At 36.8% G+C, this 27,863-nt stretch overlaps 1 long non-coding RNA gene and 1 pseudogene across 1 annotated transcript in view; one reads left to right on the forward strand and one right to left on the reverse strand.

Moving 5' to 3' along the window:
- Positions 1–24,891, forward strand: part of LOC140850438 (uncharacterized) — a 32,243-nt gene extending 7,352 nt beyond the window's left edge. Inside the window, exon 3 of the long non-coding RNA XR_012133279.1 lies at positions 21,785–24,891. This is a non-coding gene — a long non-coding RNA (uncharacterized lncRNA). The remainder of the gene's footprint in view (positions 1–21,784) is intronic.
- LOC108388587 (olfactory receptor 6E1-like) lies at positions 14,149–15,165 on the reverse strand (annotated as a pseudogene).
- Positions 24,892–27,863: the final 2,972 nt, after the last annotated feature.

The following is a 27,863-nucleotide window of genomic DNA, read 5'->3' on the forward strand; positions in this document are numbered from 1 at the left end:
ACAGTTTAACTTCTTCTTTACCAATCTGGATTTCTTGTGTTTCTTTGTTTTGTCTAATTGCCATGGCTAGGACCTCCAATACAACGTTGAATAACAGTGGGGAGAGTGGGCATCCCTGTCTTGTTCCCGATCTCAGAGGAAAAGCTTTCAGCTTCTCACTGTGCAGTATGATGTTAGCTGTGAGTTTATCATGTATAGGCTTTATTATGTTGAGGTACTTGACCTCTATACCCATTTTGCTGAGAGTTTTTATCATGAATGGATGTTAAATTTTGTCAAATGCTTTTTCAGCATCTATGGAGATGATCATATGGTTTTTGTCCTTCTCTTTGTTGATGTGGTGGATGATGTTGATGGATTTTCGAGTGTTGTAACTTCCTTGTATCCCTGAGATGAATCCCACTTGGTCATGGTGTATGATCCTTTTCATGTATTTTTGAATTTGGTTTGCTAATATTTTGTTGAGTATTTTTGCATCTACATTCATCAGGGATATTGGTCTGTAGTTTTCTTTTTTTGGTGGGGTCTTTGCCTGGTTTTGGTTTTAGGGTGATGTTGGCTTCATAGAATGAGTTTGGGAGTATTCCCTCCTCTTCTATTTTTTGGAAAACTTTAAGGAATATGGGTATTATGTCTTCTCTGTGTGTCTGATAAAATTCTGAGGTAAATCCATCTGGCCCGGGAGTTTTGTTCTTGGGTAGTTTTTTGATTTCTATTTCAATTTCTTTGCTCGTAATTGGTTCATGTAACTTTTGTGTTTCTTCCTCCTTGGTCAGTCTTGGAAAGTTGTATTTTTCTAGGAAGTTGCCCATTTCTTCTAGGTTTTCCAGCTTGTTGGCATATAGGTTTTCATAGTAGTCTTTAATAATTCTTTGTATTTCTGTGGAGTCTGTCATGATTTTTCTGTTCTCATTTCTGATTCTGTTGATTTGTGTTGATTCTCTTTTCCTCTTAATAAGTTTGGCTAGAGGCTTATCTATTTTGTTTATTTTCTCAAAGAACCAGCTCTTGGCTTCATTGATTTATGTTGTTCTTTTATTCTTCTCAATTTTGTTTTTCTTCTCTGATCTTTAATTATTTCCCTCCTTCTGCTGTCTTTAGGCCTCATTTGTTCTTCTTTTTCCAATTTCGATAATTGTGATGTTAGACTATTCATTTGGGATTGTTCTTCCTTCTTCAAGTGTGCCTGGATTGCTACATACTTTCCTCTGAAGACTGCTTTCGCTGCTTCCCACAGAAGTTGGGGCTTTGTGTTGTTGTTTTCATTTGTTTCTATATATTCCTTGATCTCTATTTTAATTTGTTCATTGATCCATTGATTATTTAGGAGCATGTTGTTAAGCCATGTGTTTGTGAGCCTTTTTGTTTTCTTTGTAGAATTTATTTCTAGTTTTATACCTTTATGGTCTGAAAAATTGTTTGGTAGAATTTCAATATTTTGGATTTTGCTGAGGCTCTTTTTGTGGGCTAGTATGTGGTCTATTCTGGAGAATGTTCCATGTGCACTTGAGAAGAATGTATATTCTGTTGCTTTTGGATATAGAGTTCTATAGATGTCTATTAGGTCCATCTGTTCTACTGTGTTGTTCAGTGCTTCCGTGTCCTTACTTATTTTCTGCCCGGTGGATCTATCCTTTGGGGTGAGTGGTGTGTTGAAGTCTCCTGAAATGAATGCATTGCAGTCTATTTTCCCCTTTAGTTCTGTTAGTATTTGTTTCACATATGCTGGTACACCTGTGTTGGGTGCATATATATTTACAATGATTATATCCTCTTCTTGGACTGAGCCCTTTATCATTATGTAATGTCCTTCTTTATCTCTTGTTACTTTCTTTGTTTTGAAGTCTATTTTGTCTGATATTAGTACTGCAACCCCTGCTTTCTTCTTGCTGTTGTTTGCCTGAAATATGTTTTTCCATCCCTTGACTTTTAGTCTGTACATGTCTTTGGGTTTGAGGTGAGTTTCTTGTAAGCAGCATATAGATGGGTCTTGCTTTTTTATCCATTCTATTACTCTGTGTCTTTTGATTCGTGCATTAAGTCCATTTACATTTAGGGTAACTATTGAAAGATATGTACTTATTGCCATTGCAGGCTTTAAATTCGTGGTTACCAAAGGTTCAAGGTTAGCCTCTTTAGTATCTTACTGCCTAACTTAGCTCGTTTATTGAGCTGTTATATACACTGTCTGAAGATTCTTTTCTTCTCTCCCTTTTTATTCCTCCTCCTCCCTTCTTCATATGTTGGGTGTTTTGTACTGTGCTCTTTTTAGGAGTGTTCCCATCTAGAGCAGTCCCTGTAAGATGCCCTGTAGGGGTGGTTTGTGGGAAGCAAATTCCCTCAGCTTTTTCTTGTCTGGGAATTGTTTAATCCCTCCATCATATTTAAATGATAGTCGTGCTAGATACAGTATCCTTGGTTCAAGGCCCTTCTGTTTCATTGCATTAAATATTTCATGACATTCTCTTCTGGCCTGTAGGGTTTCTGTCGAGAAGTCTGATGTTAGCCTGATGGGTTTTCCTTTCTGGTGACCTTTTTCTCTCTAGCTGCCTTTAAAACTCTTTCCTTGTCCATGATCTTTGCCATTTTAATTATTATGTGTCTTGGTGTTGTCCTCCTTGGATCCTTTCTGTTGGGGGTTCTGTGTATTTCTGTGGTCTGTTCGATTATTTCCTCCCCCAGTTTGGGGAATTTTTCAGCAATCATTTCTTCCAAGATAGTTTCCATCCCTTTTCCTCTCTCTTCTTCTTCTGGTTCCCCTATAATATGGATATTGTTCCTTTTGGATTGGTCACACAGTTCTCTTAATATTGTTTCATTCCTGGAGATCCTTTTATCTCTCTCTATGTCAGCTTCTATGCGTTCCTGTTCTCTGGTTTCTATTCCAAAAATGGCCTCTTGCATCTTATCCATTCTGCTTATAAATCCTTCCAGAGTTTGTTTCATTTCTGTAATCTCCTTCCTGGCATCTGTTGTCTCTCCCCGGACTTCATCCCATTTCTCTTGCATATTTCTCTGCATCTCTGTCAGCATGTTTATGATTTTTATTTTGAATTACTTGTCAGGAAGACTGGTTAGGTCTGTCTCCTTCTCTGGTGTCTTTGTGATCTTGGTTTGCCTGTAATTTTGTCTTTTCATGGTGATAGGAATAGTTTGCAAAGCTGGGATGAGTGACGGCTGGAAGAACTTTCCTTCTTGTTGGTTTGTGGCCTTCCTCCCCTGGGGGAACAGCGACCTCTAGTGGTCTGTGCTGGGTGGCTGCGCACAGACAGGGCTTCTGTTTCCTGCCTGGCTGCCATAGAGTTTATCTCCGCTGTCACTGTGGGCATGGCCTGGCTCTGGCTGCTGCTCCAAAATGGTGGAGTTGCGTTGGAGGGGGAGCAGCAGGGAGGCTATTTATTTCCGTAATGGGCCTCCATGCTCCCTGCTGCCCAGGGGATTAGAATGCCCAGAGATCCCCGGATTCCCTACCTCTGGAGTAAGTGTCCCGCCCTGCCCCTTTAAGACTTCCAAAAAGCACCCGCCAAAACAAAACGACTACAAAAAAAAAAAAATGGCCACTTGTTTTTCTTTATTCTCTGGTGCCAGTCTCAGGCACCCGCTCACTGGTCTTACTGCTCTGTTTCCCTAGTATTGGGGTCCCTGTCCCTTTAAGACTTCCAAAAAGCACTCTCCAAAACAAAACAATGACCACAAAAAAAAAAAAAATGCCACTCGCTTTTCTTTTGTCCTCTGGCACTGGCCTCCAGTTCTGGCTCACCGTTCTTGCTTGCCTGTTTCCCTAGTATCCTGAACCCCACGGGTGCACTGTTTCTGCGCTCTGGTGTGGATGGCTGGGGCTGGGTGTTCAGCAGTCCTGGGCTCCCTCTCTCTCCCCGCTCCGTCTCCTCTCCTCCTGCCGGGAGTTGGGGGGAGGGGTGCTCAGGTCCCACGGCGCCAGGGCTTGTATCTTACCCCCTTCATGAGGCGCTGGGTTCTCGCAGGTGTGGATGTGGTCTAGATGTTGTCCTGTGTCCTCTGGTCTCTATTCTAGGAAGAGTTGTCTTTTATATTTTCATAAATATATGTGGTTTTGGGAGATTTCCACTGTTCTACTCACACCGCCATCTTGGCTCCTGGTCCTATCTGATACCTTTTATATAAGGTCACTCCTTCAAATCTGGAGTCATACCTGATATATCTAATACATGGAAAGGAACATAGAGAGTCAGGCAAAATATGGAGTTCCAAATGAAAAAACAAGATAAAATCTCAGAAAAGAGCTAAATAAAAATAGAGATAAACAATCTACTTCATTAAGAGTTCAAAGTAATGGTCACAAGATGCTCACCAAACTCGGGAGAAGAACGTATGAACACAGTGTCATCATCAATGACAAGACAGAAAATATAAAACAGGATGAATCAGAGCTGGAGAATACCATATGTGAGATAAAAATACACTAGAGGGCATCAATGGTAGATAAGATGATGCAGAAAGACTGATAATGTTGTGGAAGACAGACTAGTGGAAAATCACCCAAACTGAAAGCAAAATAAGAATTAATTACAGAAAATAAGGATTAAGAGACCTCTGGTACAACATACTGTGTACAAACTCACATTACAGGTGTCCCAGATGGAGAAGAGAGGGAGAAAGGGCAGATAATTATTTGAATAAATATGAGCTGGAAACTTCCCTAGTCTGGGAAAGGAAACAGACATCCAGGCACAGGAGTACAGAGTCCCAAACAAGATGAACCAAAGGGGTTCACACTAGAAACTTAATAATTACAATGTTAATAAATAAAGACAAAGAGAAAATATCCAAAGCAGCAGGGGACAATAACTGGTTTCCTACAAGGAAACACACATACCAACAACCTGGTTTTTCAGCAGAAACTTTGCAGGCTAGTAAGGCATAAGTGATGAAAGAAAAAATTTAGAACCAAGAGTCCTCTACTTAGCAAGGTTATCATTCAGAATTGTAGGAGATATAAAGAGTTTTCCAAGAAAGAAAAGTTAAAGGAGTTTCTTAACACTAAATTGGCCTTCCAAGAAATACTAAAGGGATTTCTTTAAGAAGAGGGCATAATTAGAATTTTTTAAATTATGAAATAAAAATCTCACTGGTAAAAGGGATCATAGTGTGAAGGTTGTAGATCAACACTTATCAGTTAGTATGAAGTTTGAAAGCCAAAAGTAATAAAATCCACTATATGTCCAATAAATAGTAAGGTACACACAAAATAAAAAGATGTAAAATATGAGTTCAAATACATAAAATGTGGGGGGGGATTAAAAGTGTAAGGCTTTTGGTATGTATTTGAACTTAAGTAACCATCAGCTTAAAATAAACTGCTATATACATTGAGTGAACCTCATGGTAACCAACTAAACCAAAAATCTGTAATAAAACATAAAGAGAAAGAATCTAAACTTATCACTGAATAAAGTTATCAAGCTACAATCAAGAATGGCCAAAGCAATCCTGAGAAGAAAGAATAAAGCAGGGGGTATTACACTCCCTGACTTCAAGCTCTACTACAAAGCAACAGTAATCAAAACAATCTGGTACTGGCACAAGAACAGACCCATAGACCAGTGGAACAGGCTAGAGAGCCCAGCTATAAACCCAAGCATATACCGTCAATTAACATACGATAAAGGATCCATGGATATACAATGGGGAAATGACAGCCTCTTCAACAACTGGTGTTGGCAAAACTGGACAGCTACATGCAAGAGAATGAAACTGGATTATTGTCTAACCCCATAGAGAAGGTAAACTCAGAATGGATCAAAGACCTGAATGTAAGTCATGAAACCATAAAACTCTTAAAAGAAAACATAGGCAAAAATCTCTTGAATATAAACATGAGCAATTTTTTCGTGAATGCATCTCCTTGGGCCAGGGAAATAAAATAAAAAATGAACAAATGGGACCCCAATGAGATATCCCCTTACACCAATTAGGATGGCTAACATAGAAAAGACTAGTAACAACAAATGCTGGTGAGGTTGCAGAGAAAGGGGAACCCTCCTATATAGATGGCTGGTGGGAATGTAAACTAGTTCAACCACTGTGGAAAGCAATATGGAGGTTCCTCAAAAACTAAAAATAGAAATACCATTTGAGCTGGAAACTCCACTCCAAGGAATTTACCCAAAGAAAACAACTTCTCAGATTCAAAAAGACATAAGCACTCTTATGTTTATCACAGCACTATTTACAATAACCAAGATATGGAAGCAACCTAAGTGTCCATCAGTAGATGAATGGCTAAAGAAAATGAGGTACATATACACAATGGAATACTATTAAGCTATAAGAAAGAAATCCTCCCATTTACAACAACATGGATGGAGCTAGAGGGTATTATGCTCAGTGAAATAAGTAAGGCAGAGAAAGACAAGTACCAAATGATTTCCCTCATTTGTGGAGTATAACAATGAAGCAAAACTGAAGGAACAATATAGCAGCAGACTCACAGACTCCAAAAAGGCACTAGTGGTTACCAAAGGGAGGGGTGGGGGCAGGCAGGTGGGAGGGATGGAGAAGAGGATTGTGGGGTATCATGATTTGTGCACATGGTGTGTGTGGGTTTTCGGGGAAGACAGTATAGCTCAGAGAAGATGAATAGTGACTCTGTAGTATCTTACTGCACTGATGGACAGTGAATGCAATGTGGTGTGTGTGGGTCTTGATAATGAGGGTGAATGTAATAACCACATTGTTTTTCTTGTGAAACCTTCATAAGAGTGTATATCAGTGATACCTTAATAAAAAAAATAGTAAAAAAGTTAAAAAAAAAACTACAGTGGAAGAGAGGTAGTAAGGAAGTGGAAGAGAAATACATACAAGAACACACTTAACAAAATGAGAGTAAATGCAAGCCTATGAATAATTACTTAAGTGTAAATACATTAAATGATCCAATCAAAAGATATAGGTGTCTAAACAGATACAAAACAAGATGCATGCACATGCTGCTTACATGAGATTTACTTCAGACCTAAAGACCCATGCTGACTGCATATGAAAGGATGGAAAAAATATATTCCATGCAAATAGATACTACAAGAAAGCTGAGGCATTGTACTTATACTATACAATATGGACTTTAAAACAAAGGCCGTAACAAGGGATGAAAAGAGACAGTAATAAACATAAGAGGATAAATCCAACAAATAGACTGTATATAATGCATACAACTATACAACAATTGCAAATGTCTATGCACCAACATAAAAGCACTTAAATATATAAAGCAAATATTAACAGATATAAGCAGAAGAATTGTCAGTAAAACAATAATATAACATAAATTTAATACCTAACTTAGGTCAATGGATAGATCATCCAGACAGAAAATCAGTAAGGAAACAGTGGCCTTAAATGACACATTAGACCAGATGGACTTAATATATAATTAAGAATTCTTAATATATACAGAACATTCCATCCATAAACAGGAGAGTATGCATTTTCACATGGATACAGAACATGCTCCAGGATAGACTGCATTTAAAAAGATTGAAATCATATCATTCATCTTTTATGACAACAGTGCTATGAAACTTGAATACAAGAAGAAAATAGAAAAAACACAAACAAATGGAGGCTAAACAACATGCTACTAAACAATCAATGTCTGTGGGAGGAGGAAGATTCTGAAAACTTTTCTCCCAGCTTGCTGATGTCCTGTTTGCAGTTTTTTGCTATTACAAATGAAAATACTCTAAACATTCATGTACAGATTTATGAATGTAAGATTTCATTTCTATGGTATAAATGCCTAAAAGTGCAATTTCTGGGTTATGCTGTAGCTTCATGTTAACTTACATGAAAATCTGAAAAACTGTTTTCCAGAGTGACTGTACCATTTTACATTCCCAATAGCAATGTATGGGTGAGCCAGTGTCTTTGCATTCTCATTAGCATTTGACATTACTGTTTCCACTTCTCTACAATTAAACTTAAACATCCTTTTTTAAGAGCAAGGAATATACTACCTTTCATAAAACAACATTGCTTGAACCATCCAAACTATCTTTTCCTTTAATTCAAATTTTTACTGAAATAAACTCACTATTTGCAGATGACACGGTACTATATATAGAAAATGCTAAAGACTCCACCAAAAATTGATTGCAAACTGTCACTATTTTCAGATGATATACTATATATAGAAAATGCTAAAAACTCCATCAAAAAACTATTGTAACTAATAACTGGATTCAGCAAATTTGCAGGATAAAAATCAACATACAGAAATTTGTTGCATTTCTATATACAAACAATGAATTAACTGAAAGAGAAATCAGGAAAACAATTCCATTTACAATTGCATCAAAAAGAAAAAAATATCTAGTAATGAACCTAACCAAGGCAGTGGAGGATGTGTACTCTGATAACTGTAATATACTGATGAAAGAAATTGAAGAATACACAAATAAATGGAAAGCTATCCCATGCTCATGGGCAGGAAGAATTAATATTGTCGGAATGGCCATCCTGCCCAAAGCAATTTACAGATTCAGTAAAAACCCTATCAAAATATTGAAAGCAATGTTCAATGAACTAAAACAAATAATTCTAAAATTCATATGTAACCACAAAAGACCCTGAATAGCCAAAGCCATCCTGAGAAAGAAGAACAAAATTGAGGGTATCATGCTCCTTACTTCAAGCTTTATTGCAAAGCTTCAGTAATCAAAATAGTATGGTACTGGCACAAGAATGGACATAAAAATGAATGGAACAGAACAGAGAGCCCAGAAATAGACCCACATGGTCAATTAATATATGATAAAGAAGCCATGAATATACAATGGGGAAAAGGCAGTCTCTTCAGTAAATGGTGTTGGGAAAACTGGGCAGCTACATGCAAGTGAATGAAACTGGATTACTCTCTAACACCATACAGAAAAGTAAACTAGAAGTGGATCAAAGACCTACATGTAGGATGTGAAACCATAAAACTCTTAGAAGAAAACATAGGCAAAAATTTCTTGAATATTAGCATGAGCAATATTTTTCTGGATGCATCTTCCCTGGCAAGGGAAACAAAAACAAAAATAATCAAGTGGGACTACATCAAACTAAAAAGTGTCTGCACAGCAAAGGAAACTGTCAACAAAACAAAAAGGTAACATACTGTGTGGGAGAATATATTAAAAAATTATATGTCCAATAAGGTGCTAATATGCAACACGTATAAAAAATTCATACAACTCAATACATAAAAAAACCCAAATAACCCAATTAAAAAAACAGGCAGAGGACCCAAACAGATATTTTTTCAAATAAGACATACAGATAGACAACAAGCACATGAAAAGATGCTCCACATCACTAATCATCTGAGAAATGTGGGTCAAAACCATAATGAGATATCACCTCACATCTGTCAGAATTGCCACTATCCAAAAGAAAAGAATTAACGAGCATTGGTGAGGATGTAAAGAAAAGGTAACCCTCCAATGCTCTTAGAGGGAATGTAAGTTGGTCTGGCCACTATGGAAAGCAGTATGGAGGTTTCTCAAAAAACTAAAAATAGAAATACCATACAGCCCAAAAATTACACTTGTAGGAATTTTCCTTAAAGAGACAAAATCACTGGTTAAAAAAATACATATACTCTTATGTTTATTGCTGCATTATTTACAATAGCTATGATATGGAAGCAACCAAAGCCTCCATCAAAAGGTGGATGGATAAGGAGATGGTGCATATATACAATGGAATATTATTCAGCCATAAAAAGAAATATTGCCATTTGTGACAATATGGATGGACCTTGATGGTATTATGCTAAATGAAATAAGTCAGGCAGAAAAAGACAAATACCATACCATTTCACTTATATATGAAATCTAAAAACAAAACAATGAACAAAACAGATATAGACTCACAGACACTGAGAAGAGACTGGTATTTACCATGGGGGATAGTTGGGGCGTGTGGGTGAATTAGATGTAGGGGAAAAAGAGGCACAAAATCTCTATCAGAATATAAATTAATCATGGGAATGAAAGTACAGCATAGAGAATATAGTCAATAGTTCAATAACATCATTCTATGTTGAGATAGCAATTATACTAGTTGATGTGAGCATTTAATAGAATAGATAATTCTCAAATCACTATGCTGTAAAACTGAAAGTAATATAATATTGTATACAACTATACTTCGAATCAATCAATCAATCAATCAATCAATAAATAAATACTGGATATTTCAGAACATTGGGCCTATGATTAACAATTAACTATTTTCTACTTAAAAATTTGATGAGAAGGTTGATCTTATATTAAATACTCTTACCATATAAGAAAAATAAAACAAAAAGCAGAAAGAAAATTTTGCAGATGATAAATAACTATATGACACTGATAAGTGATGATGGTCCCACAGATGTATACTTATATCTAAACACAGCAAGTTGTATATGTTTACTATCTATAGGTTTTTGTATATTAATCATATTTTGATGTAATGGTTTAAAAACTTATTATTGGAAATATCTTCAGCATAGAAGTAGCTCAGAGGATTTTTCTCAATGTTTTATAGTAGCAGAAACTACTGCATTAATCTCCATATTAAAGTTTGTCCTTCACTGGGTGCCATCTACAACTGGTAATGACCAGTTGGATTCATAGATTGAATTTTGGTTATCTGTTCTTCATTTTTTCTTGGTTAAGTTCACCATTCAATCATGTTCCACCTCAATACAACATAAAGAGAATGTGATCATTTTTAGTGTAATTAATTCTTATGAAACCCTCATTAAAACTTTGAGGAGGCTATACAGCAATTTACAGATTCAATGCAATCCCTATCAACCAATTGTAATCCCTCTATCAATGCAATCCCCCTACCAACAACATTCTTCAATGAACTAGAACAAATAGTTCTGAAATTCATATGGAACCACAAACAACCCTGAAAAGCCAAAGCAATCCTGAGAAAGAAGACCAAGCTGGGGGGATTATGCTCCCTGACTTCAAGTCCTACTACAAAGCCACAGTAATCAAGACAGTTTGGTTCTGGCACAGGAACAGATGCATTGATCAATGGAACAGAATAGAGAGCCCAGATATAAACTCCATGCATATATGGTCAATTAATATAGAATAAAGGAGCCATGAATATACAATGAGGAAATGACAGCCTCTTCAACAACTGGTTTTGGCAAAACCGTACAGCTACATGTAAGAGAATGAAACTGGATTATTGTCTAACTCCACTCACAAAAGTAAACTCGAAATGGATCAAAGGCCTGAAGTAAGTCATGAAACCATAAGTCTTAGAAGAAAACATAGGCAAAAATCTCTTGATATATAAACATGAGCAACTTTTTCCTGAGCACATCTCCTTGGGGCAAGGGAAACAAAATAAAAAATGAACAAGTGGGACTGCATCAAACCCAAAAGATTCTACAGCAAAGGACACCATGAGCAGCACAAAAAGACATCCTACAGTATAGCAGAACATATTCACAAATCTGATAAGCGGTTAACATCTAAAATATATAAAGAACTCACACACTTCAACACCCAAAAAGCAAATAATCTGATTAAAAAATGGACAAAGGACCTGAACAGACACTTCTCCAAAGAAAAATTCCAATGGCCAAGAGGCATATGAAAAGATGCTCCACGTTGGTAATCATCAGGGAAATGCAAATTAAAACCACAATGAGATATCCTAGGAAAAACCAGTTAGGATGAGCACTATTCAAAAGACAAGAAACATCAAATGCTGGCAAGGATGTGGAGAAAGGGGAACTCTCCTACACTGTTGGTGAGAAGGCAAATTGGTGCAACCACTCCAAAAACTAAAAAGAGAAATACCATTTGATTCAATTAATTCCACTCCTAGGAATTTACCCAAAGAAAACAAGATCCCAGATTCAAAAAGACATATACACCCCTATGTTTACTGCAGCACTATTTACAATAGCCAAGATATGGAAGTAACCTAAGTGTCCATCAGTAGGTGAATGGATGAAGATGATGTGGTATGTATACAGAATGGAATATTTTTCAGCCATAAAAAGAAAAAAATCCTCCCATTTGATACAACATGGATGGATCTAGAGGGTATTATACTCAAAGAAATAAGCCAGGTGGAGAAAGACAAATACCAAATGATTTCACTTTTTTGTGAAGTGTAAAAACAAAGCAAAACAGAAGGAATAGAATACCAGTAGACTCATAGACGCTGAGAAGGGACTAATGGTTACCAGAAGGGAGGGGCTTGGGAGGGTTGGAGTAGGAGGGAAAAGGGACACAATAATTTGCAAGCACAATATACGCACGGGGATGGTAGTACAGCATGGAGAATACACTTAATGACTCTGTAACATCTTACTATGTTGAGGGACAATGACTGCACTGGAGGGGATAAGGACTTTGTAATATGAGTGAATGTTGAACTGCTGTGTTGTATATTTGATACTTTAATTTAAAAAAAGATATGTTCAAGGGAACATATGTTTTCATAAAATAATAAAGAATTATAAAGGAAAAAATGTTGGGGAGACTACACTCTTTTCAGTAGTTTCACCATGATTCCTTGATTTGTTCCTACAATACTGAACCTCAATCACTTAATACATTTTTCATAGTTCAACTCAGGGTGAAGTATTATTTTCATGTTCCTGCTGCATCTTGATGCTATCACCATAAATCATTTTCAAGTGGACCCTAGAGATTACCTGTGTAAATCTCCATATTTTATGGATGAAGTGACATTTGTTTTGAGAAGTTGACCAATTAGTTGAATACACCAGAAGGCCTAAAGCCCAGTGTTTGTCCAATGCAAATGATTTAGAATCTACTATCGGCCCCTTAGTTTCCTTCCCTCTGTCACTTCCCTAAGTTATTATGCTCTTTCTCCCAGTTTCTGTAGAAGTCTCTGTACCCATTTTCCTACTCGGATGTCGACTTTTCCAAACTCTGTGTATACCATGTCCACAGCTATGCAGTATAATATGTAGCTAATCATCATATATCTGATTTTTCAGAACATATTTGATACTTCATTGTCAATAAGATGAAATATGACTTTGTAATACAACTTTTCAGGCTGATCTCTTGTGTTGTAGAATCTATTTCGTAAAATGTGTTTGTGAATATCTAACCTCACCATGTGGGTTAAAAACCAAACAAAGTAAAAGAAAAAATTGTGTTAGTATTTTAAATGTGTCTGCTGTGTAGGAAAAGAGACATATTTCTCTTGGATATAGATGTTAAAGGCACAAAAAGGTTAAGGATGGCAATAATGGAAATGTTGATTTTAAAACAGCTTATTTATCAGAACATAGCCTTATACTTGACAACCCCAGTCCACCAGGAAAAACTTTGTTTAAATTATTTTCATTAATAATATAAAATAGATTGGCAAATAATTTAGATTCCATCACATCAAAACTTTGAAAATCATGCAAATATGGAATAAGTATTCCCTAATATACATACACATTCCATAGTAAGAGCTAGTGGTTAAGAAACCATCACAAATATGCTTATGCCTCTGCTGGGCTGGAGCTGGAAACATAATTCAGAAACTTTGGAGCACTGATCAGCATGGGAGGCTGTGGTTATCCCTATATTTAGAGAATGGTACAAGATTAAAAAGAGTTTATTTCTCTCTAGCATGAGAATGATGCATACGGGTATAGGGTAAGTCCAGAGCCAAGAGCAGCGTGTAAGAGGACACTTTAAACAAACCATATATAACCCAAGATGAAGGATACTGTGTCTATCAATTTCTTGGGCTAGGCAGGTAGAAATGTGGAACTAGGCACTGGTACAATTTCCATCATTTCTTCACACTACAACCTACTATGCAACATTCCATCATTTCAAATATTTAAAAACCTTTCAGTAAATAATTGTTAATTCTGTTGAACCATCTTATTTTGCTAGAGAGAAATGAAATGGCTGTAGACTATTAAATTTTGGATATTTCAAATAGTTTACATCAGAGGGAGCATAAAGTTCAATAAATGATTTGCCAAGTAAAAACGTGTCATAATTATGTGGAATATTTGTGGGAAGACAGTTATGCAAAGCAAGGTAAAATAAGGCAATGAAAAAATAAAGATCTCCCTTTTTCTAGTGTAGTGCAAAATAGGTAGAGATCTGCCTAAACACTCCACTAGGAACTCTGTGAACTATTACATTGGCCAGAATGAAGACCAGTGGTTTTCCGAAGCCTTCCATTCCAAGACCATGTGATTGTTTTATCCTGGTATTTTTTCATTCTACACATTGTCTTCTTCAGAGCCTGGTGGACCTGCTTATTCCGTAGAGTGACGATGACAGGATTCAGTAGCAGGGTCACCACTGAGTTCACAAGCACAGCTTCCCTGTTGGAGTCCAGCCTGTATTTCTGCTTAGGTTTCACGTATATAAAAACACAGCTGATGTACATGAGAAGGAAGACAGTGAGGTGAGATAAGTAAGTGGGGAAAGCTTTCTGTGGCCCCTTGGCTGGTGGAAGATGCACCATCATCACGACTATGTTGCTGTATGCAGCGATGGTTTTGATAAGAAATTTCAAAAGGATGAACAAAGCAAAGACAAAGGTCAACATTTCAACAGACCTAGTGTCAGAATAGGAGAGGTGGGTCAGGGGCAGAGGGCCACAGAAGTGAGGGATGACATGGGGGCATAGAATAATAACTGGGAGACTTTCACCACCAGACCAGTGATGAGACTGAAGCCCAGAGACCAGGAGGAAGTGACCAGGCAGGAAACAAGTCCTCAGGTTCATGATGGTCGGGTAACGCAGAGGCTTGCAAATGGCCACATACCGGTCCAGAGACATCACTGCTAGGAGGAGGAAAGCTACTGCTCCCAGAAATACAAAGACAAAAGTTTGTATGAAACAGGCAACAAAGGAAATCTTTCCCTTGCCTAAAAGAAAGATGACCAACAATTTAGGAATAACAGCAGTCATGTAGGAGCACTCCAAGAAGAAGAAAATGCTGAGGAAAAAGTACATGGGTGTATGGAGCCGGGAGTCAGCACAGGTGATGCTCACTATGACGACATTGCCTACAAGAGCTGCCTGGTATGCCAGCAGGTGCACCAGGAAGAGGACCTTCCCCAGGTGCTGGACAGTAGGAAACCCCTCCAAGATGAATCCTTGTACAATTGTCCCATTACTCATTCCATGGACATCTCTTTATACAGAAGCAAAATTCTGGTCTTAATCTATAATAGAGATACCCCTGCAAGCACAAATATTTTAGAGAATCATAAGATCAAGTTTTTGACTAACCAAGAAGTTGGCTAGGCAGACAACAAAGGTCAACCAGGTTGGACCTGAGGTCAGTACTAAGTCAACACTAGTTCTGAGCCCTGGGGGATGTGTCGTCTTTGGAAAGCTTTAACCTCTGTTAACTTCTCCTTCACCCTCTGTAAAAAGAAGTTGATACAATCTACCTGTTCATGTTCTCCTGAGAATTAAGTAAGATAAAGCATATAACTCGCTTAACATGTGATGCCAATGTTTCCTATGTATTCCTTAAGTCAAATTGAAAAATTAGTGTCATTAGTAATAGTCTTAACTAGAGCATGATCAGTAGACAGGGTTATTGACATTTGCATAGTTATAAAACATTTTACTGGGTTCTATATTAGGAATTTTTAAATAAACATAACAATAATATTTGTAATAATCCTTTTGAATACACTTTTAAATATGCAAAAGTCCCATGGTCCAATCACCAATGTCATCCTCCTCCTTTATTAAGGGCATTACTAATGCTTGATACTATGCTGATCACTGAGGTCAGTGTTTCCATTACTCTCCACAATAATTATGAGTGTCAGGGACCCCCACAACTTTTTCTATAGAACCAGAAATTGAGGCTTAGTGAGATCCAGAATGGTTAGGTCACATGCCTAGGACTTTGGCAAGATCTGCATGAACCCAAAGCCCCTGCTGTTTCCAAAAACTGTGGCAAAATAGTTTGAAATTGGTGCAAATGTATTGTTATAATCTCTCAAAACTAAGTGAAAGTATAGCCCCATTTAACTTAATTATTTTTATCTCTCAGTTCCTATCACTGATGAATGGTACAGGCCTTAGATAATATCTGCTTCAGCACAACCATTTTAGAGAAGACACAAGCAGAGACACGAGGCTTGCTCCACAACGTGGTGAAGTTTAATTCCAGAATTTACTCCACCCTTCGAGGTTGCTGGATGTAAGAGCTGGAGAATGTCGGGACTTCCAGGATTACCCCACGTAGGAAGAACTTTCTGGGAATTTGGCACCTGCACACTCCATGAACATTCTCTTAAGTGCCCTCAGGGAAACACGGCTCTCACAATGGCATTTGGCTCTAGCACCTCAATACTAAGCTGAAGGTCTCTGGCGGGGAGTGTGCCTCTCTCTCTAACCTGCCATAGGCCAAGTCTCTGAAGTGCTGCTCAGGCAGCCACACTGCTCACCCTGATGGTACAGCCTGCAGGGCAGCCCTAAGGCACCTTTGCTTCTCTTCCTGTGGATCCAGCAAGTTCACCAAGTTACTGCGGTCCCTGAGGCCAGGCACACACACAGTCACCTCATAGCAGCAGGGCCTCAGATATTCTCCAAGAGACTGAGACTTTCTCTGGGCTGAGAGGCAAAGAGGAGAAAAAGGAACTCATTTGTCACAGCCTATTGTCCCAGAGCAGGGCAAATATGTCTCATGATCACAGTGTCCTTGGGCTTCAGTGCCCTTTTCAAATGTCCCTTCATGTTTCATCCACAGCAGACTGCAAGGCAGGGTTGCAGATGGTATAAAACAAACACACTTCACTTGCCCAGTCTGAGCGAGAACTCAGCTCAGAACTGCTTAGGGTTCTGAGGGAGGGACTGACTCTATCCCCCACTGAATGCTGCCAAGTGGTAAAACCCACCAGCCTGGTAATGGATTACTGCTTAGCAATAAAATGAAAGCTCCTGATACATGCAATACCATGGGAGAATCTCAAGAACATGCAGAATGATAGAAGCTAGATGCAAAGAATACTTTTCTACGATTTCATTTGTGTAAAGTTCGAAAAATACAAGACTATTATATGATAATGAAAGTAGAACAGTGATTTTCTGTCAGAAAGGAAGACAGTAATTGGGAAAAAAGAGAAGGGAACTTTGGGGATTATAGAAATGTATATCTTATGGTGATATAGAAATGGTATATAGAAATGGTATATGCTATATAGAAATGGTGGTTACACAGGTGAAAACATTTGTCAAACTAATCAACTTTAAATTTACAAAGTGTAATTTTTATTAAATGTAAATTATACCCCTCAAGAAGAGAAATGGAAAAATAAATGTTAAATAAAAAGCTGAAATTTTAGCACAAATTATGAGATACATATTATTTATTTTAATATATTTTTAAAAATTGAAATAAAAAATGGTTTGTTCTTTAGAAATAGAATTTTACAAAACAAAGCATTATAATCATTTTTGATTTATAAATATACTTTTGTGAAACATTTTGTTTCAAACCCTTTTTAACCCTCCTCTCATGAAAGAGTGCAGAGATAGTTATGAAGTAATTACAAAAAAATTTCCTGATTCCTTAATGTCCAAATAATTTCATCTCTCATTTGATAACTTTGAGGAAACTTTTAGAAAATATTTGAATTTCTTTTTAGGGGTGAGTCTTGCTAATGATAGTAAATTGTAGTGTGGTTTTTAAAAAACTCAATATGCCTTCATATTCTTTATTTTCACGATCTTTAGAGGAAAATTCCAATGCAGGATCATTGGGATCAATTTCAGTATTGTCACAGACATGTTTCACATGCTCAGAATTTCTCTGATGGAAGAATTTTTCTTATGGTAGAAGTTTTGTTTAGTGAATCACCATTTCATTATTTCCCCTTGGAGATTATGGTCATATGAAGGTATGCGTTGTGAATAAGGACAAGCTATTCAATTACAAATTTTAATGCAGCATATAATTTGGTTACCATCACAAGTCATAATGATTCAGATTATTTATAACACTGAAATAACTGTATTACATTAACAAAACCCATTTTTGGCTGAATCCAAATGTATAGGATGTTAAGAACTGTAAAAAGCCAGCAAGAAGTCTAGGTGGGTAATTGAACTGTTACAAGGAGAGCATGACAATGCCCTGTTTGTGAAGTCTGGTCTTTCTTTAAAAATGTGTTTGCAAAGTGATCCCAGGACACTGAAGGAAAAAGTACAGAACAAAGATGAGTGCATTTGTGTTTGAAAAACACTGCTGGGGACAATTTCCATAGTGTTATCAGTAGCTGGTGAGGTTAATATCCAGGCCAACAGATGGCACAGGCAGAAAGCGAATGGAGGCTTTTAGCTTTACCAACCCATCTCACCCAACATTTATACTCCCCTGCCAACTTCTCCACCCCACCCAGCCTCTAGGGTGCTAGTGACAAGTCTTCTTCCCAGAATGGTGGGAAAACCAGTTTAACAGGTCCTTACAATTTGACAAGCAGTCCACATCTGCAGCATGTTTATTTTTGCCTACTTTCTGCATCAACAGGCTCTGGGAGCCACGAGCCGAAGTGGCTTCAGAGCTGGTTAGTGGTAATTGTGATGGACCATTTTGAGGGAATTCTCCAGGGTGCACAGAACTCTTGTCATCTGTGAACACTGCAAGGAGCTATCACACAGAAACTTTCTGTCTACTTGGGCATAAGATAGAAAGTAATAAATTAATTTCCTAGCCTATCAGTCACTCCAATGGGGATAAAGCAGCAGATAATTAATTCTTCAGGGAATACTTTTCCATTGTTTAAGTTCAACTTGAAAATATTTTCGGTGAAACTTACATGCCTGTGGGAAACCATAAAATATTACCGTCATTATCTTACTGTTAGAACATTACTTGTTGTAAGTAAGTAATGTGGGGAAGTAGTTATCATGGATTTCCTCAGAAAACCTCAGTGAATTCTCCCTTTGAATTTACTGTGGGGCCAGGCAAGGTAGTTATAATTAAAAGGTATGCAAGACATTTAATACCATAGTGACTGAATATTGGGCCTTGACTGAGGAATTAGGAAAATGAGTCAAGACCAGAAAGTGTTCAAAAACTGGAGGTCCAAGACTGGACATACATGATAGGCATAAATAAAAAAGTAAGTAAGTAATTGTAAGGAACTAGTTCCAGGTATATTGGAGAAAATATTCCACCCTGTTTCTACCACTGAATCCAGGTGCGAAACAATGGATGGAGCAGCCATTAGAAGATCCTACAAAATGAATAGTAACAGGAGGATTGGAAAGAAGACCAGAATTTAAAGTATTACCAAATCAGAGATGACTTCACCATGTTTTTTATCTTCCAGTCCTCTTGCTTCTTGGTCCAGGACACAGGTGAAGTCACAAAAGTGAACAACAGAAAGGAGTAACTAAGGCCCCATACTTTGGGCTTCAGACCTAAAAGAGGCCCTTCAGGGGATATGAGATGTATGGGGGAGATTATGAGGAAGGGGAACCTCAGGAAATAAATCCTACTAATTGTTAACTAACTCCAAGATTTACTCCTAAGGATACATCACTGGATCTGATCCTATTCCAGACAGCCACTGGGTGATACATGTGGAACAGAGCTGAATAGCTCTGCAAAAGTTTTGAAAATGGAACTGACACTGAAACTACAGCCTGTAGAAGATGAGATACAATTTATGGCCTAAACTCAGTCAGGTCAATTTCTTGCCAAAGTAAATATCAACATTTTCCAAAGGATTTAGAAAAGACTCAGAATCTAAAAACATGATATCCCAGTCCAAAATTACTCAACATATGAAGAACCAGGAAAATCTCTATTCTATTGGGAAAAGACAATCAACTGATACCAACATTGACATGACACAGATGGTGGAATTATCTGACAAAGACTTTAAATCAGTTATCTAAAAAATTGTGACAAATGATTACAACTACTCTTAAAATTAATAGAAACATAGGACTCAATAATGATGTCTAAGAGGAATCAAACAGAAATATTAGAACTGAAAAATACAATAACTGAAATATACAACTCACTGAATAAACTCAAAAGCATAATGGGAATTACAGGAGATTACAGGTGAAATTGTCAGCAAAATTGAAAATAGAGCAATAGAATTATTCAACCTGGAAAATAAAGGGAAAAATGTCTTAAATGAACAGAGCCTTGGGGACCTGCATGAAAATAAAAAGTATATAACATTCATGTCATGAGAAGTGTTCAGTCAGGAAGAGATAATGACCGAAAACTCCCTAAATCTGGCAAACCACATATTGACTCAAGAAGCTGAAGAAACACTTAACAGGATAAACCCCAGAGATTCTGTGCTCAGACCAACATGATCAAACTGTTGAGAACTAAAGACAAAAAATATTGTATCAACCAGAAGAAAAAAAAAAACTCTGGGGAAGAAAATTTGAATGACTGCAAATTTCTAACCTGAAACTATCAAAGAAGGTAGCATGATATTTGTCAATTGCTGAACAAAAAGAACCATCAACTTGAAATTTTATATTTAGAAAAAGAACATTTAGGAACGAAAGTAAAGTGGAGGGAAACTAAGAGAATTTGTTTCCAGAGATGTGCTGTAAAGGAATTGCGGAAGGAAGTTCTTAAAGACAGAAAGGATATGATACCAGAAGAAAATGGTATTATCAGGGATAATAAGCAAGAAAAATGATAAATATCTTGATATATATTCTCTTTGTAAGTTCTTGAAAATATACTTGATGATTGAAAGCAAAAATAACATTGTCTGGAAGGTTTTTTCATGTATATAGATGTAACATATAAAACAGTCTTCCAGCTTATCATAACCTTTGTTCCTGTATGTTCAGGGCATGGTCTAGAGGCATGAATGTAAATATGCCCATCAAGGACACCTTGGACATAGGCTGCCCTTGATCCAGAAGCCAAAGTTTATTGTTCCTGTGTTGAGCAATTGCAGCTTCAGCTACATTTTTCAAGTATAAAATTAGCTGCTCTTATCCCCTTACCTGACTCCTGGGCTGTGACTGTGTTTTTAATAGGAGTATTTATGCCCAAAGCTGGTCATCAGGACACTGTCTACCAAAAACTTCATATGATACTATTTGCTGATGGGTCTTAATTTAAAAGTCAAAAAGTCAAAACCACATGTGGCTTTCATTTTTCCCAAGCAAGAATTTTTTTTCTTATAATTTGTTATTAAGGTATTATTGATATATACTCTATGAAGGTTTCACATGAAAAACAAGGTGGTTACTACATTCACCCATATTATCGAGACCCACTCATACCCCACTGCAGTCATCCATCAGTGTAGTAAGATAAACAAGAATTTTTAAATAAATATACATAGTTTTTTTGGGATTGAGAGAACTGATTTCCTTTAATAAATAGCTGTATTATATCCCATCATAAAATTGTGCCATACTTCATACATAAGAGAAGAAACTCAGAAGCCATAAAGTTATATTATTTAGTAATGAAAACCTGAACTAAAAGCTGCATATTACGACTGTAAGTAGCAAAATATATATATTTATTTATATATAAAATCAAGTGCAAAATGATAGAGTGGAAGAATGAATTAACTTATATTTGACAGATAAAAGTTAGTATCCTTAATATACAAATCCCTAAGAGAAAGGTGAGTACTAATAGAAATATCAACAAACAACATAAAGGGACAGTTATCAGAAGAGAAAATATGCATGTGAAATACACTGGTAATCAAGAAATGCAAAGTAAAAAATATTAATGAAATAACATTTTATCTCTCATATTGAATTACAACAGTTGGATCAAGCAAAGGATGCTGGAAAAAGGCCCATTCCTCTCCTGTGGGTGTGAGAATTGCTACAGTCTTCATGGAGCAGAACCTGGCAGGACCAAGTGACATCTAGATCATGCAAGCCCTTTGATCCAGCAATCACACCTGGGAGAGCCATCCTTTAGAACTTAAGCCCCAGTATCTATGAATCTGTGTGCAAAGATTTGCCCAGACTCAGCCTCCATGCTGGTAATTACAAAAAAGTATTATTGTTGTTACTGTTATTGAAATATGGTAGACATACAATATTATAATAGTTTCAGGTGTACAACTACAACATAATGATTCAACAATGTTAGGAAATGCTCACCACAATCAGTGCAGTTTCCATCTGTCACTATGCAAGTGATTACAGTATTACTGACTATATTCCCTATGCTGCATTTTTAATCCCTGTGACTTATGTACTTTATAATTGGAAGTGGTAAATTGTTGATATTGATGTGTACTTCTCGAGGCCATTGCAGGGATTGAAGCTATGTATAGGAAATGCATTTTTCTAATTAGTTATCAATATTAAAATATGCGGCAATGTGAGATCTCCAAAGAGAACCCCTGCTTTCCTACAGACTCCTCACACACTCTCTCCTGCGCCTGGCATTTCCCACAGTGTGGCACTCAGCAGAAACAGCAAGGGAAATAGCAAAAACAAAGGAATCACTCCAGGACAGAAGCCTGTGCTTCCTCTCCCAGAATGGAGCCACCCTGGAGGAATAGCCCTGCAACTGGCTCACTAGTTTGTTGATGTTTCTCGAGTATTAATTACTCCTAGAAAACTTGGGGTTAGGGTGAAAAGAAGCCTTTGGGTCTTGGAGGCAGAGACTAACCCTGCAGGGACCCTGCAGTCTGGCTATTTACCTGCTGTCTTGGCAGGCTTTGTTATCTCACAGAGGCAAGTCTCCGAGTACTTCTAGGGAACTTGGAGGCTAGGGGGCAAGTTTTCAGGGACCATTTCTAGCCATAGGTGACTCTGGAAGCCTTTGTTAAATGTTCCGTAGTAGATCAGAGACAAATGGGTTCCAGGGGAATTAAGATAACAGAGAGAAAATTTTATAGGCTGGAGTGAGTGGATGCCAGGGGCTTTGTGCTAATGATGACTCAAATTTGAGGAGAAGTTATTACAAAAACCAGTCTGCAGTCTTAGAATAGTCAGTAAATTAATGGAGATGTATAGTGTTTACAAACTCTCCACCCCACCTAACATTTGTTCCTCCTGCCCCACCTTCCACCCTTCCACACCACCTCACTGGTCATTAGGGTGGCACAATCCATTTCAAAAAATGAAGAACAGAGAAAATGCTGTGAAGTTAGTATGATGAGGTGAGGTAAGCAGAGTTCAGCTGGAATTAATGTTATGAGGTCCTGTGTCTGTACAGAGGCAGAAACAGTGGCTGTGGGCCACTCACCACTCACCACATGGGTGTCATTTATAGCTTAACCTCTGAAATCTCCTTCCTGTGTGAATGGGTCTGAAACCACAGTGGAGCTCAGCATGTCTTTGTTCCTTTACCTTTGAAATAAAGGCTGTGCTTTTGAAGTCTGGTATGATGGATTTTACCATCTGGCTAAGGTTTCCTGATAAACTTACCATAATATATGAGGAGGGAGCCTGGTAAACATAGTGTTCTTCATGTAACTGTAGATTAATGATAGCAAAAAAAAAAAAAATTACCATAATATAATAGGACAAAAAAATAAGCTCCAAACAAATCCTAAATATGTAATTAACATGTAGTAAATATAACTTCACAAATAAATGCTGGTGCTTGAAGTATTTACAAGATAGCTAATCACTTCATAATATATCATAAATTCTGAATTATGAGAATTAAAGTGTTAAATATGGACAATGAAACCACAGCAAAGTATGATGAATATGTAACTCCCCTCTTATTAGCAAATAACTAAAACACAAAACTGAAGAAGAAAGTGAAGGAGAAATAAATGAGATATCAATTGCTTATATACAATTTTAAACCTCTGTATATTGAAAGATTCAGAAATATATCAGAGAAAAATAATCTTCTTAATATATAAAAAAGCTCATTCAAGTCAATAAATAAAATATAAACACTCTAAAAGAGATCTGATCAAAGGATTGAAGTAGAAAATAACAAAAGAAGAATTTTCAAGTTATAATAAACATGTGAAAAATCCAACTCATTATAAGTTACCTGGAAGAGCAAGATCCAGAGGTTGTTCATAGAGCAACAAAGGGCCAGGTGTGCATGAATATTCGGTGCTAGTGGGGTTTTCCTATAATGCAATGTAATCATGGAGTGACACCCATCATCTTTGCCACATTCTGTTGGCTGGAAGAAGCAGGTCGGAATTCAAAGGTAGATCACACCAGGGTCTGAACACCAGGAGGGAAATACCCCAGAACCATTTGGGAGTTTATCCACCACACTGCTGGGTAACAGGCACAACATGGCCATGGATAAAGGATGCTCACTTTCTTCACTTTTCCTACCACAGCACATTTTCTGTCATTTACAACCCTCCAATTCCAAGTGTCATATCCTACATTATTCAGGACTATTAGTTTTAAAGTGATATCCTCCCAACCCAAAAATACCTTATGAGAAAAGATAAATGAATATCCAAATATAAAAAGAGTGAGTTTTGTTTTGTTTTTAGATTTCACAGATAAGTGAAATCATATGGTATTTGTATTTCTCCACCTGGCTTATTTCACTGAGCATAGTGCCCTCTAGGTCCATCCATGTTGTTGCAAATGGCAGGATTTCTTTCTTTTTATGGCTGAATAATATTCCACTATGTATATGTACCACTTCTTCTTTACCTACTCATCTGTTGATGGACACTATGGTTGTTTCCATATCTTGGCTATTGTAAATAACATGGCATGTACCTTTCCAAATCACAGATTTGTTTTCTTTGGGTGAATCTCTAGAGTGGAATTGCTGAGCTGTATGGTATTTCTATTTTTAGTTTTTTAGGAAACTCAATACTGTTTTCCATAGTAACTTCACCAATTCACACTCCCACCAACAGTGCAGGAGGGTCCTCTTTTCTCCACAAAACAGCAATAGACACATAGACACTGAGAAATGGCTGGTGGTTACAATGGGGGAGGGGCTGGGGTTGGGGTGAAATAACTGAAGGGGATAAAGGGGCACAAAATCTCAACCATAATATAAATTACTCATGGGGAAGAACATCCAGTATAAAGAATACAGTCAATAGTTTTGTAACATCTTTTGATGTTGACAGACAGTACACTAGTTGGAGTGAGCATTTAATCATGTATGTAATTGTTGAATCACTATGTTGCATACTTGAAACCAATATAATGCTGTATATCAATTGTAATTCAAATAAAAATTATATAAAAAGAGTAAGGATAGGTCTCAAGCAAAACTGAAATAAGGACTTCAAATGTATGAAGGCATTTTCTCCATCGCTCATAAAAGCATCTATTTGTGTATTACCTTCATTGCTTCTCACGTGAAATTTCTCTAAGTGGTGTTAAACACAACTACTGATAGCTGTCAAGTTTTATACCTAAAGCTTCTACAACTGGGAAGGAATATACATATTCTCAGTTCCAATGTTAACAATACCACATACGGACTCTTACTTCCATGTATGATGGTGTAGCTTATGGAAGAAAACAATTTTCTAATTTTAATGAGACTAATTTGAAAATCCAGATATGTATTTTTTATTCACTTTTCAACATTGGGGAGTTGTTGAGGCAACCAGGATTAGAAGAAACAATATTTCAGAAGGGGGATCCATGGATTGGTTAGATGGTCTATAACCACTTTCTTTTCCTTGGAAGCATTTACTAATTTTAAGCACAGATAAGTGGTTAAGAATCTAGGCTCTGCTTGGGCAAAGAGTCATTACTATGGAACAGAGAAACCAGTAGAAACTCTAGTAATCTTCTGAAGCTGAAGAGGAGAAAGTGAACTTGAAAAGCCAACATTTTATGTGGTGGATGATGTTGATGGATTTTCAGATGTTGTACCATCCTTGCATCCCTGGGATGAATCTCACTTGGTCATGGTGTATGATCCTTTTGATGTATTTTTTAATTCAGTTTGCTAATATTTTGTTGAGTATTTTTGTATCTATGTTCATCAGGGATATAGGTCTGTAATTTTCTTTTTTGGTTGGGTCTTTGCCTGGTTTTGGTATTAGGGTGATGTTGGCTTCATAGAATGAGTTTGGGAGTATTCCTTCCTCTTCTATTTTTTGGAAAACTTTAAAGAGAATGGGTATTATATCTTCTCTGTATGTCTGATAAAATTCCAATGTAAATCTACCTGGCCCGGGTTTCTTTTTTCTTGGGTAGTTTTTTGATTACTGCTTCAATTTCTTTGTTGGTAATTGGTTTGTTTAGATTTTGTGTTTCTTCCTTGATCAGTCTTGGAAGGTTGTATTTTTCTAGGAAGTTGCCTATTTCTTCTAGGTTATCCAGCTTCTTAGCATATAGGTTTTCATAGTAGTCTCTAATAATTCTTTGTATTTCTGTTGGGTCTGTTGTGATGTTTCCTTTCCCATTTCTGATTCTGTTGATGTGTGTTGATTCTCTTTTTCTCTTAATAAGTCTGGCTAGAGGCTTATCTATTTTGTTTATTTTCTCAAAGAACCAGCTCTTGCCTTCACTGATTTTTTTTTATTGTTTTAATCTTCTCAATTTTATTTATTTCTTCTCTGATCTTTATTATATCCTTCCTTCTGCTGACTTTAGGCCTCATTTGTTCTTCTTTTTCCAATTTTGATAACTGTGACATTAGACTATTCACTTGGGTTTGCTCTTCCTTCTTTAAATATGCCTGGATTGCTATATACTTTCCTCTTAAGACTGTTTTTGTTGTGTCCCACAGAAGTTGGGGAAAAGCCAACATTTTAATGAGAAGGGAAGGAAAAAGAACTGAGCCTGACAAGTGGAAATTTTCCCTTTAAGACAAACTGCACAGGGAAGAAGGGTGGGCAGAGACTCCAAAATGTGAGGTAGCATATTCAGCAAGCTTGACTTGTTAAGGAAATAAGGTAGTTCAGGAACTTCCCAAGAGGAGGGGCTCAGGTGCACACGCTATGCTTATGCCTGGAATCCTTGGAGAACTGTGTTCTAGGAACATGGGTTAACTAGAGGTAAAGGGAGCCTTCCTAAAGCTGCAACCACACCTGATAGCACAGTTCCTGATAGATATAAGTGATTAGCCAGCATCTACCTGCCTAGATAAGAAAAACAGTAGTGTTCTTTGGAACCTCTCCAATTATTTTATATGCAACGTCTGGCATTTAATCAAGATTCTCTAGGACCAAATGACCAAAAAAACTAAGCAAGAGGAGAAGACAATTTAAAAAGACTCAGGTGATCCATGTATTTTCAGATAAGGACTTTAAAATGGGCTAATTAAAAGGATTAACATATACAAGATTTAGAGAAGATGGCAAAAACAATGGAGAATTTCATTGAAGAACTTGAATTTAATAAAAAGAATCAAGTTCAAATCTTAGAACAGAAAAATATTCAAATTAATAACTAAAAAGAGTGAGATTAACAAGTAGATTAGACACAGTAGAAGAAATAATTTGTAAATTAAAAGTACAGTCAAAAATATTTAAGCACAGAAAAAAGAATGAAAAGAATGGAAAGATGTAAGAGACATGAGGTACACAGTGAAAACATAACATATGTAACATATGTAACTAGACACATGTAAGGAAAGCAAATGGGACACAAGTATTTGAAGAAATAATGGCCAAGGATATCCAGAATTGATAAAAAGACATCAACCCACAGATTCAAGTTCTGTGAGTGACAAATAGGTTAAATGTAAACAAAACCATATCTAAATGTAGTTAAACTGCTGGAAAATCAAAGACAGAAAATCTTGAGAACCAGAGAAAATTAACTTCAAGGGAACAGCAATAAAACTAAAGTTGAATTCTGAATAGAAATAATGTAAGGTAGAAGACAATAGAATATTTTTAAAGTGTTGAAAGAAAATAACTATCAACTTAGAATTAAACACTCAGAAATGTATCCTTTAGAAATGAAGATGC

The sequence above is a fragment of the Manis javanica genome, chromosome 7 (assembly GCF_040802235.1).
Source record: "Manis javanica isolate MJ-LG chromosome 7, MJ_LKY, whole genome shotgun sequence".
Lineage (NCBI taxonomy): Eukaryota > Metazoa > Chordata > Mammalia > Pholidota > Manidae > Manis > Manis javanica.